General features: G+C 49.7%; 1 long non-coding RNA gene across 1 annotated transcript; it reads right to left on the bottom strand.

Moving 5' to 3' along the window:
• Positions 1–4,756: 4,756 nt before the first annotated feature.
• On the bottom strand, positions 4,757–10,097 carry LOC130831832 (uncharacterized). The gene is made up of 4 exons (XR_009048124.1): positions 9,781–10,097; positions 6,227–6,428; positions 5,748–5,905; positions 4,757–5,504 (listed from the first exon to the last, which is right to left on the bottom strand). It is a non-coding gene; the product is annotated as an uncharacterized LOC130831832 (long non-coding RNA).
• Positions 10,098–10,761: the final 664 nt, after the last annotated feature.

The following is a 10,761-nucleotide window of genomic DNA, read 5'->3' as shown; positions in this document are numbered from 1 at the left end:
GCACGCAAAATTTGGGGGAAGCATTACTTTAAAGAAATCTCTTCTGAGCATTTTGTGCTCTACAATACTATCTTCTTCGGGTTGGCTTTATAGGTGCACGAGGCTAGGAGAACATAGCAAGCCCACCCAACTCCAGTGGGCATGAGCTGCTATGTGATGTATACACAGGGAAATGGTTCACTTCCACAGCGTAACTCAGAACCCCATGGAAGTGCAGGTAAACGTGTTACTGTTATCACATTATTCATTTCTGTTTTCCCAAGGAAGAAACCGTGCTCCGGAAATATGCTTAATGCCTGAGCAAGGCAGCAGGCAGGTGGGCCTGAGAGGCATGATTCTGGAAACTGAACGTGGAGCTTGGCTGAGATCTGCTGCCCGCCCCCTCCCCCCATGGTCAGGGCTGGGTCACAGCATGTGCTGAGTGTCCAGGGTAACCTCAGCAAACATCTATCTAAAGGCCGCATTCCCCAAATGTTTGGAGAGCCTCCGACCAGAAGAGATGCTAGGCTTCTGCTGACTTACATAACGTGCTAGGATCGAGGTTTGTTTTCAAGGCCTATTTTCACTCAATCTTGCCCTTTCCGGGCAGTTGTATTCAGCAAAGACTGATGGGTATATTTCCTACGCCTAAAGATTTTCAGGAAGTGAAAACACCCTTCTGTCTGGGCAAGGTCACCATCAGCCTGAAAACCTGGTACCTCGTTCCCATTCCGGGGCCGTGGGGCAGGCCTGGAGGCCTCCTCAGTCTGGTGGTCCCCCTCCAGGCTCACCACCCCTCATGGTGGTGGTCCCCCTCTTCTGCTGCCCGGCCTGTGTCCCCTTTCATTCTTGTTACACTGTTTTCTGCTTTCCATTTTTCAAATTCTTTTTTTTAGAAATATCTTTGGGACTTCCCTAGTAGCACAGTGTTTAAGAATCCGCCTGCCAATGCAGGGGACACGGGTTCAGTCCCTGGTCTGGGAAGATCCCACATGCTGTGGAGCAACTAGGCCCATGCGCCACAACTACTGAGCCTGTGCTCTAGAGCCCGCGAGCCACAACTACTGAGCCCACGTGCCACAGCTACTGAAGCCCAAGCGCATAGAGCCTATGTTCCACAACAAGAGAAGCCACCGCAATGAGAAGCCAGCGTGCACTGCAATGAAGACCCAACACAGCCAATAAATAAATAAATTTATAGAAAAAGAAGAAATATCTCTGACATAGGAAAACTATATCTATGTAAGGTGTACAACCTGATGCTTTGATATACGTAGACACTGTGAAAAGATCCCCACAGCCGAGCCAATTAACATGTCCCTCACCTTTCCATAGTTACCACTGTGTGTGTGTGGGGCGGGGGGAAACAGGGGCGTGAGACGGTTTCTTTTCAGCTCTATCCTCTTTGCAACTCCAAGTATCCGGTATAGTATTGTCAGCTGCGGTCACAGCTGCAGTCACCACGCTATATGACAAAGCTCTAGATTTCTCTCTAGGACTTGCTCATCTTGCATGACTGAAACCCTCTGACCAACACCATTCCATTTCTCTCTCCCCTCTTCCCCAGCAGCCACTGTTCTACTCTCTGCTTCTATGCATTTGACTATCGTAGATTCCACCTACAAGCGAACAGTATTTTTCTCTCTCTGTCTGGCTTACTTCACAGAGCACGACGTCCTCCAGGCCTAACCATGTTATCACAAATGGGGGCATCTCCATTCTTAAGGCTATTTGCTACATAACTTTGTTTCTGATGCCTACGTGGTCGGAGAGGAATGAATCCCAGGGCTTCCTCATTCCCCTCATCAAGAGCCAATATTCTTTACTTCTCAATATTTAAAAATTAAAACAGAAAGACTTGGAGTTCTTTTATATATCGTTCAGCTTTTAAATTGCTGTCAGTGGGAAACTTAGTCTGAATACTGTGCCTGGTGCTGTTGGAAGCTGGAAACACTCCCGACAGCGTGAGGTTCCCAATCCGTTCCAAGTGCGTCCTATTCTAGATGGTGCTACTTCTATAATTAGCATGTCCCCAGTTTAGAGGCCCTGCAGTCCATTGCCCTTGGACCATTGGATTGAGGAGGGGAGCAAGCCAGGGGCGAGGTCAGGGGGGAGCGGGGCGGGGGGGAGGGTCGCAGAGGCTGACCTGATGGCCACATGTGCAGAGCTGGGGATGCTCCGGGGTCCTGTCGCCATGGTCTCGCTGTGCTGCCTGCCCAGGACCCGCGCCTGGCTTGCAGTGGGCGGGATTTGAAAACAGAACGTGAATTGTGCTCAGAAAAAAAAGTAATCACTCCCTAAAGAAACGGCAGGCATAGCAACAGGCCGAACCACAGGCCGTCAGCCCGGGGACTAGCTAAGGACTCTGCTGCTGGTTCCGAAGCCAGGCTGGATCTCCAGGAGGAGAGGAAATGAACGTGGGTGGCAGGGTGGTGAAGGGAGTGAGAACCTGGGGCCCGTGAGCATGCTGAGACCTCAGTGCTGGGACTTTGGTCACCTGTCACCTTCAGTTTGACACTCTCAGGCCTGTTAGGGCAGAGCCCGACACTGGAGTCTCCCAGGCCCAAGGCATCGCAGATGCAGCTGTCCCCAGGGGCTTGTGGGAAGACGTGAACAATTCGTTTGCACAGACGTCCTCCCTCCTGCCCCTGGTGACCTGGATGGAGGTGAGGCCCGGCCACGCTCCAGGTTCTGCATTTCAGCATACGGAGCTCTCCCCTCGGGCAGGGTACCCTGGGAATCAGAACGAGGGGTGCTGTGGGGGGAGGGGCAGAGACCGCTCCTCATTGCCGGGAGCCCTTTGAGATGCAGAGCTGCTCTTGCAGGGGATGCCCCAGCGCCAGCTTGTGTCTGCCCCGTGGAAGGATGCCACGTCCTCACCTCTCTGGCAAGGCCCAGGGCTGTGAGCTGGGAGGGTGAAACCCATCTGCTCAGAGCCAGGGGCTGCCCTCAGAACTGGGCCACCTTAGAGACCAGCAAAGATGACAGATTCCGACTGGTGGGGTCGGATTTCGTCCTTCCTTGTCACACCCAGCGGTTCCCCCAGTGTCTGCCAGCCTCAAGGAGCTCCTTTGTCCTCTTGTTCCAGAAGGCTGAAGAGCAAAGGGACACATGGTGCCTCGAGTCTCCCCACCTCCCTCTCTGTTTGAGCTCTGGGCACTGAACTGGCTTCTTGGCCCAGAGGCCAAGGAGCTCATCAGATGCCGCTCATGGGGCAGGACAGGTCGGCTTCTCTCCAAGAGCCTGTGTCTCCCGGGTTTGTATTCCTGGCATATGCTGGGACACGCAGCCTGGCCCTTCGCGGGCACAGCTTTGGCTTGGAGGGATGTTTCTCTGTCTCCCAATCCAGGTCTCCCTCGTGCCTCTCTAACTTGTTTTTCTGCTGACACTGGAACCCTAGTGCTTTTGCTCTTTGAGACGCCCTGTAATTGGAAAAGGAGCCAGCGCTGAGTCATAGGTTAGCACACGCTGCCCTCTAATGGTTACCTCTTCTAGTTTCCCTGCTGCCTTGGCAACAGCTGCCCCAGGCCTTCCCGGAGGGTCCTCAGCAAGATTCCTTCCAAGTTCTTTCCCTTCCCCCCGTGCAAAGAACAAGCCCTTGCTCTTGGGGGGGTTAGGGAGATGTCAAAAGTCAGGCAGCTTTGGTGTGTCTAGCTGTGGGGGACATGGTCCAGCATTTCACTGCCAGATGTGAAATACCTGGATTCTTCCAGCCCAGGAGCTTGGACCAGCCTAGCCCATGGCTGTAATGTCCACCTGCTCGCTCGCAGCATCTTGCCAGGTCTGGAGAGGGAAGCAGGGCCAGTCTGCTGTGCACCCAGGATGCTTCCCTCTCCTGCCCTTCTGGCGAGAGGGGTGCGGGGCGCGGCTGGGGGTAGGTGGGATGCACCCCTCAGCCTTCCCTGTTGGAGCCTCAAAAACCAACTCAATCGCTGAAAGGCGAGGGAGGGAGGACACACAAACCTCTTGAAATAACGTCTCTTGAGTTCATGTTTGAAGAAACTGCAGAAATTGGTTGGACATAGTTCAGTTCTGTTTTAAGGGGAATCTGGGACCTAGTTAAGAAACAAAGTTCATGGGTGTGGGAGGAGAAACTGGGAAACATTTTGTTTTGGTAACTGGAAAGCTTCTCTCCAGAAGTGATGGAAAGAAGCTAAAAGAGGAAAGAACTCGTGTTTTCCTCCAAATAAGCCCAAATCTGGCAAAAGTAAAGCATCATGCTTGAGTTCTGCCGCTCGGCCGGAAACAATGCGAAAGTGAGTTTTCACGAGTTTAGAGTGTTTTATAGAGTGAAGCTCCTTGGGGAAAAAAGACACACGGTGAAACGGAGTTTGGAGCTGGCTGTCTTCAGCTTTTCTTAAATTGGGGTGGTGGTCACAGATGTTAATGTGCTAATTCCTGGGGAATTGAAACCACTGTCTGATGGGAGCAAACATGGCTCTCTTCTGCCCCAGGGAGCGGGGATGGAGAGCTGAAAGCAGGGGAGGTTGCACTGAAATTTGAATTATAAGCCTGGTTTTCACGTGGGGTTTAAGCAACTCATCACTTCTGATATGCTTGCTCTTTGTAGCAATAGAAAAGAGACATTTTTTATTTTTTATTTTATTTTTATTTTTTATTTTATTTGGGTCTCCAGCTGCAGAAACGCATCATTAGGAGTTTAACTTTAAAAAATGGACTTTTTTCTCCTTTCTGAAAATCTCGAACAAATTCTGAAAAAAGTAAAAGAAAAAGAAAGTTCCTCTCTTTTGACAGACCTGACCTGAAATTTGGGCCTTGTTTGTCTTCAGATGCCCTATGGGGCTGACTTGGCCCCACAGATGTTCAGCATCTTTCTAAAGGTACCTGTGGGCATCCCATCTGGGCTGGACAGAGACAGTGGGTCCTGCTGTGGATTCTAAGGGCCTGGCAGGCAGCGGGTTGAGCTGCGAGTGAACCCTCCCCCAGGGAACAGAGCCGGGTCTGACATAACACATGTATTGTCCACTCCAAGATTTGGTTTGTTTTATCGCCACACCTCGCCCCGCCCCTCCTCCTGCCCCTCCAGCGTAAAAGTGGCCTCGTGAGGCTTTGGGAGATGTTCTGTCCTATTCAGCAGGGAGCCCTTCCTCTTCCATAATATTTTGTGCAAGGTCAGTTCCAACTCTGAAGAGAGAAGTGTTTCCCCAAAGCTGGGCTCCTGCTGAGCTGCAAACACTGCTCCTTGGGTTTATTTGGGGAAAATGGAAGGTAAACAGAGGGCCTTGGGCTTATACATGACGTTTAAAACAAAAGAGTGTAATCATTTAAAGATTACCTCTAAGAGTTCTCAAAATTCCCGGCCTTCCATGCTTCCCTGTGGATGTCCTTACAGTGGTTAGGGGAAGCCGGCCTGGGGAAGTGGACCGCGACCGTCAGAGGATAAGTGAGGCTCTAGCACACCTGAGGTCATAGGACCGTCCCATCCAGGTGGGACGTGAATCTTCTTGGCTTTGCTTCTTGGTGGGATCAGAGGCATGTTACTTGTCCCAGCCTCAGGGTCCTCCCTGAAGGGGTAAATATGTCGTGAGCATTATTATAGAAATTCAACACCTAGCATTTACAAGATACCAACATGATTATTTTTTAAAAGTCCGGGTTAAAAAGACCCAAAGGAAATGAGATGTAGGGCTTCTTCAAGCCCTGTGCCTCATCTGGGCTTGTGGTCAGGTAAGGGAAGGAACCAGGGTAAAAGTAGAAATAAAAGCTTTGGGAGGAAGATGAAGAAACAGAGAGGGGAGAACCAAGACCTCTTCTTCTGGAGAAGCTGGTTCTGCTCACAACCTGAACCGCTGCTGGTGTGGGAGCAGACACCGGGGGAGGCGGAGGCCGGAGGAGGGGTCAGCTCTGAGCGAGGATCCAGCCGAGGACAGACTCTGACAGAGCCCCCGGCTGAGGGTCTGGATACCTGCGGAGAGAGGTTTCAGCAGGGAGGAGAAGAGGGGACCTCGGAGGGGGTGGGGCGGGCGCAGACTGGGAACCAAGCCAAAGCTCCCAGTCTGCCAGGCCAAGAGGGGCCTCGGAGCGCCAGCCTGTTAAGCGCCTGATTAATGAGTAAGCTGCGTGCTGTCCAGGTCAGGGTGCACCTGGGGTTCCCCTCATCCCCGCCCGGCCCGCCCCTGGGCTCTCCGCACACCCGGCCTTTTCCACTCTGCCTGCTTAACTAAGCCCGAGCTGTGCTGAGCAGCCCTTGGGCGAAGGGACCCCTGGGACAAAGTTTTTAAAAAACCTGGCATTTGGGGGTGTTTGTTCTTGCCCATCAACAGCAGTGGCGATGAAAACCAAAGGATTATTCCTGAACTCGGGCGCTCGGGACGCCGTGAGGAGCCAAGCCCGGGCAGCAGTGGAAGGTCTGTCATGTGTTGTTACAGACTTTAGATTCTCTTTCATCCTGTGGCCTTTTCTGCTGTTATTTTTAAATTTCTTTTAACCTTTAAGTGTAATATGGGGAGTGGGAAGGAAGAATTGAATGAAGGCAATTTACAATATTTAATTGTAAATTGTAAAGACAAAACACAAACATGCATTCAGAAAAGTGCCAAAGGCCTAAATGTATAATTTGCTAAAGGTCCACACATTGAGAACACGCATACACCCCGTGCTTAGACTAAGGAGCACGACTTGACCAGCACCTAGGAGCCCCCTCTTTTCAGAACCAGCTCTCATCTGCACCATAGTTAAGTGCTGCCTGTTTTTTTCTCTTTAAAAAAATTAGTTTTTAATTGTGGTGAAAGGTACAAAACATAAAATCTATTATCTTAACCATTTCTGAGAGCACAGCTCAGCGGCGTGAAGTGCATCCGTGTTGAGCCACCACCACCACCCTCCATCCACGGACCTTTTCATCCTGCGAGACTGAAGCTCTGTCCCCATTCATCACTGACTCCCCAGCCTCTGTGTCTATGAATTTGCCTACTCTAGGGACCTCATCCAAGTGGAATCAAACAGTGTTTGTCCTTCCGTGACTGACATTTCACTGAGCGTCACGTCCTCAAGGTTCATCCAGGTTGTAGCCTGTGTCAGAATTTCCTCCCTTTCTCAGGCTGACTAGTATTCCACCGTGTTGATAGCACTTTTGTTTATCCCGTCATCCGTTGATGGACACGGGTGGTTTCCACCTCTCGGCCGTTGTGAATAATGCTGCTATGAACACGGGTGTGCAAACATTGCTTACACACCCTGCTTTGGATTCTTTTGGGTAAATACCCAGAAGTGGAATTGTTAGGTCATGTGGTAATTCTATTTGCGAGCTTTTGAGGAACTTCCATACTGTTTTCCAGAGTTAGTTTTGTCCTTTTTTAACTTGCTATACATGGAACTCTTCAGCACACACTGTTTAGTCTGGCTTTTTTCGTTCAACTTTGTGTTGAACTCAGTTTCTGTTGATACATTTTTAACAGGCAATCAGGTTTGTTAGAAGTTATACTGTACTTGATTTTTATTTGTCTGTATTTCATATTTTCCCATATCTTTTTTTATTGAAATATAGTTGATTTACAATGTTGTGTTAATCTCTGCTGTACAGCAAAGTGGTTCAGGTATACGTACACACACACATATATATACATGCATACATCCTGTTTTTGATATTCTTTTCCATTATGGTTTAATCACAGAATATTGAATATAGTTCCCTGTGCTATATCCTGTAATCCTACTAAGCTATGTTTTCTTAGGTAGATCCTTCCAGTTCTACGACGAGCCGTATAGCATTTTATAAGAGTTTTCAGTGGAGTCGCACACCTCCCCTTCACTCTCAACAGAAGCCTCTGCGGCACACAGGTGTGGGAGTTGTGTTAGGATCTGTGCTTCCGGTCCCCTGTGGGGACATCAGCTGCCCCTCTGTTTCCGCTGTTCTGAGACTGCACAGCCCGAAGAGGCAGGCATTCAAATGAAGACCCCTGCCCCGTCCATGAGCTGGGCCTACGCCAATGCAAGTACCCAATTCGAAGGTCGAGTCTATAACTTTACGATGGAGTACCTCGACGGGCTGCTCAATTACCTTGGTGATAACTGACTGCATGTGATAGAGTAGCTCACGCTTCCATGCCTCTTCTCAACCAGATTTCTCCATGAACCCTTCCGTCCACATCCACCCAATTAAAAAAAAATGCTGTTGGAATCACAGATTTGCAGGACCCCTAAAGTACCTATGGATTTCATTGAATATTTTTCCTTTTTTTAAACCATTTCTCTAGAGAGCTGAGTGCGAAAAATATCTTGTAAATCAGATGTGTGAACCTCAGCTTTTGACAAGGTCCTGTTTAAATGTCCCAGTGGGTTCCAGAGATGCTAAGGGACTAGGGAAGTGTGTCCTAACGTGGCCGGTTGGAGGGTGGCAGCCGCACAACAGTGTGCGCTTCCCAAGGGGAAGGCGCTTCCAGGAACAGAGCTGAGGTCCCCTCCCGAGGCCACAGCCCTCCTTCCAGGCAACAGCCCTCCTTCCAGGCTCTCTGGTAATCTGGGGACGGGACGTGGGGGAGGCAGAGCAGCATGTGATCTATTTAGGTGGAGTCAGGGGTCCTGGGTGTGAGCTCCTCCTCTCACACTTACCAGAAACCTGATACTGAGCCGTTATCTGACCCCATAGAGTCTTGCTTTCTCCACTTGTGGAAATAGCATAATTTATAGAGATCTTAAATTGCATGTTGTCTGTTGTCTTTTTTTCCCTTGCCAAAAGGTCAGGATTTTGAGCTTCTTATCTTGCTAGCGTTTTGTGATGCAGGACTGAAAGCAGAGTTTGCCCGAATCCAAACCCACTGTCTTGGATTTTATTTTGAAAGCTTGAAGTCATTTAGAAGAGAATGCTAGTTGGTGCCCGGAGGATGGGGTGTGTATGCGGGGAGGGAGGAGGTAGGGGGTGGTGATTGAGGCTGGTGCTTTTTGTTTTGTTGTTGTTTTGGTTTGTTTTTCTCAGTGAGAGGGAAAGCTGCAGAGCAGAGAGAGAGCTTTCTTGTGGCCAGGAAAGGGTCGGTGGGTTGGGAATTCCAGAAGGAGCCCTAAGAATTTGAGTCCTGTGCTCTCACCGTCCCAGCTGTCGAGAAGGTGGCCACAGCTTGCTTGGTCCCCCCATAAGCAGCACACAGACCCCTTCAAGGTACCAAGCGGGCCAAGGCAATGGCCCATCAGGGATAACCAGGGGGACAGAAAACCAGAGGGGCCACCTTGAGTGTTCCTCTTTGCTCATGACTCCGGGACCTTTACCTTTTGAACAACTGAAGGAGCTGGGGTGAGACGTGATAGTGGGGAAAAAAAGGGCTAAGATCGAATTACTTTGATTTAATGAAAATGAAGAAATTAACATTTCTTATGACCTGAGTTTCTAGAACAAAATGCCTATTGGCCACAGATAAGTAAAATGGAGACATCCTAGTGTCCTGCTAACAAAGCTGTTCTTAAAAAAAACCTTTTTTTTTAAAGTACAGCAAAGTGATTCAGTTATGCATACATATATATTCTTTTTCATATTCTTTTCCATTATGCTTTAGCACAGGATATTGGGTATAGTTCCCTGTGCTCTACAGTAGGACCTTGTTTATCCATCCCATATATACTAGTTTGCATCTGCTAACCCCAAACTCCCAATCCAGCCTTCCCTCCGGGCAACCACAAGTCTGTTCTCTATAACACGACTATTTGGGGAATTCAGGGAGATGACGGATTGGGAAGCACTTAGCAAATTGTGACATGCTCCACCAGCTCCTATGAGCCTCCCGCTCTCCGGGCTAAAGAGGACGCTGCAGGCCCAGGCTGTCTTACAGGTCGGTGGGAGCAGAAGCTTACCTCGGGGAGGCAGGTTTCCTGGGCTCCTGCGTGGGGTGTCCAGGGTCTGTTGCATCCATCAGGCAGGAACAGGATGTTGACAGCTGGGGCTGCTTCCTTTGTGGGATGGAGCCAGGCGACGCCTCTAAATGCTGACGCTGCAGATTTTGCTTAGTTTGTCAGTAAGGAGAGAGCGACTCTAAAATACCTGGGAGGGGCGGGGGTGGGGGTGGGGGTGGCTCGGAGACCTTCTGATGGGTTCTGTGTCCGCTCTGTCATGCCTCAGCTGTCAGGTCCATCACAGTGGCAGATGGTGCTGACAAATGCTTGCTGCGCTTCTGTGGGAGCGAGTCATCCCCAGGCAATCTGGACCTGAGCCGGGAGGACCTCAGGGGGTGGCGTCTGGACCTGCGCTGACCAGCAGAAATCTAATGCCCCACCAGCTGAGCCACATATGTTATTTCAATGTTTTAAGTAGCCACGTTATTAAAAGTTTTTTAAAAAAAAGAGGTGAAATTAATTCTTACCATTTGCTTTATGTATGTAACCTAATGCATTAAAAATACTATCATGGTAATCAATAAAAAATATAACATAGTGATATAAAAATATTCTTGAGACATTTTATGTTTTTTGTTTTGCACTTAAATGTTTGCAGTCCAGGGTCCAGTGTACACTCACAGCACATCCCAGTTTGGACTAGGTGCCTTTCACATGCTCGGTGGCCCCATCTGGCTTCTGGATTAGCTGGTGCTGGTTTGTACCAGTGGTTCTCCTGGGGGAAATCTCCCCTCCCAGCAGGGGGCATTTATCACTGTCTGTGGATATTTTGGGTTGTCACAACTGGAAGGGATGCTACTGGCATCTAGTGGGCAGAGACCAGGCATGCTGCTAAACATCCCACAATGTACAGGACAGCCCCCGCCCCCACGGCCGTCCGCCAACAAAGAATCATCTGTCCCAAGATGTCAGTAACGTGGAGGTTGAGAAACCCGAGTCTAG

The sequence above is a fragment of the Hippopotamus amphibius genome, chromosome 11, assembly GCF_030028045.1.
Source record: "Hippopotamus amphibius kiboko isolate mHipAmp2 chromosome 11, mHipAmp2.hap2, whole genome shotgun sequence".
Classification (NCBI taxonomy): domain Eukaryota; kingdom Metazoa; phylum Chordata; class Mammalia; order Artiodactyla; family Hippopotamidae; genus Hippopotamus; species Hippopotamus amphibius.
The sequence above is the reverse complement of the archived record's forward strand: the minus strand, read 5'-3'. Positions and strand labels throughout refer to the sequence as shown.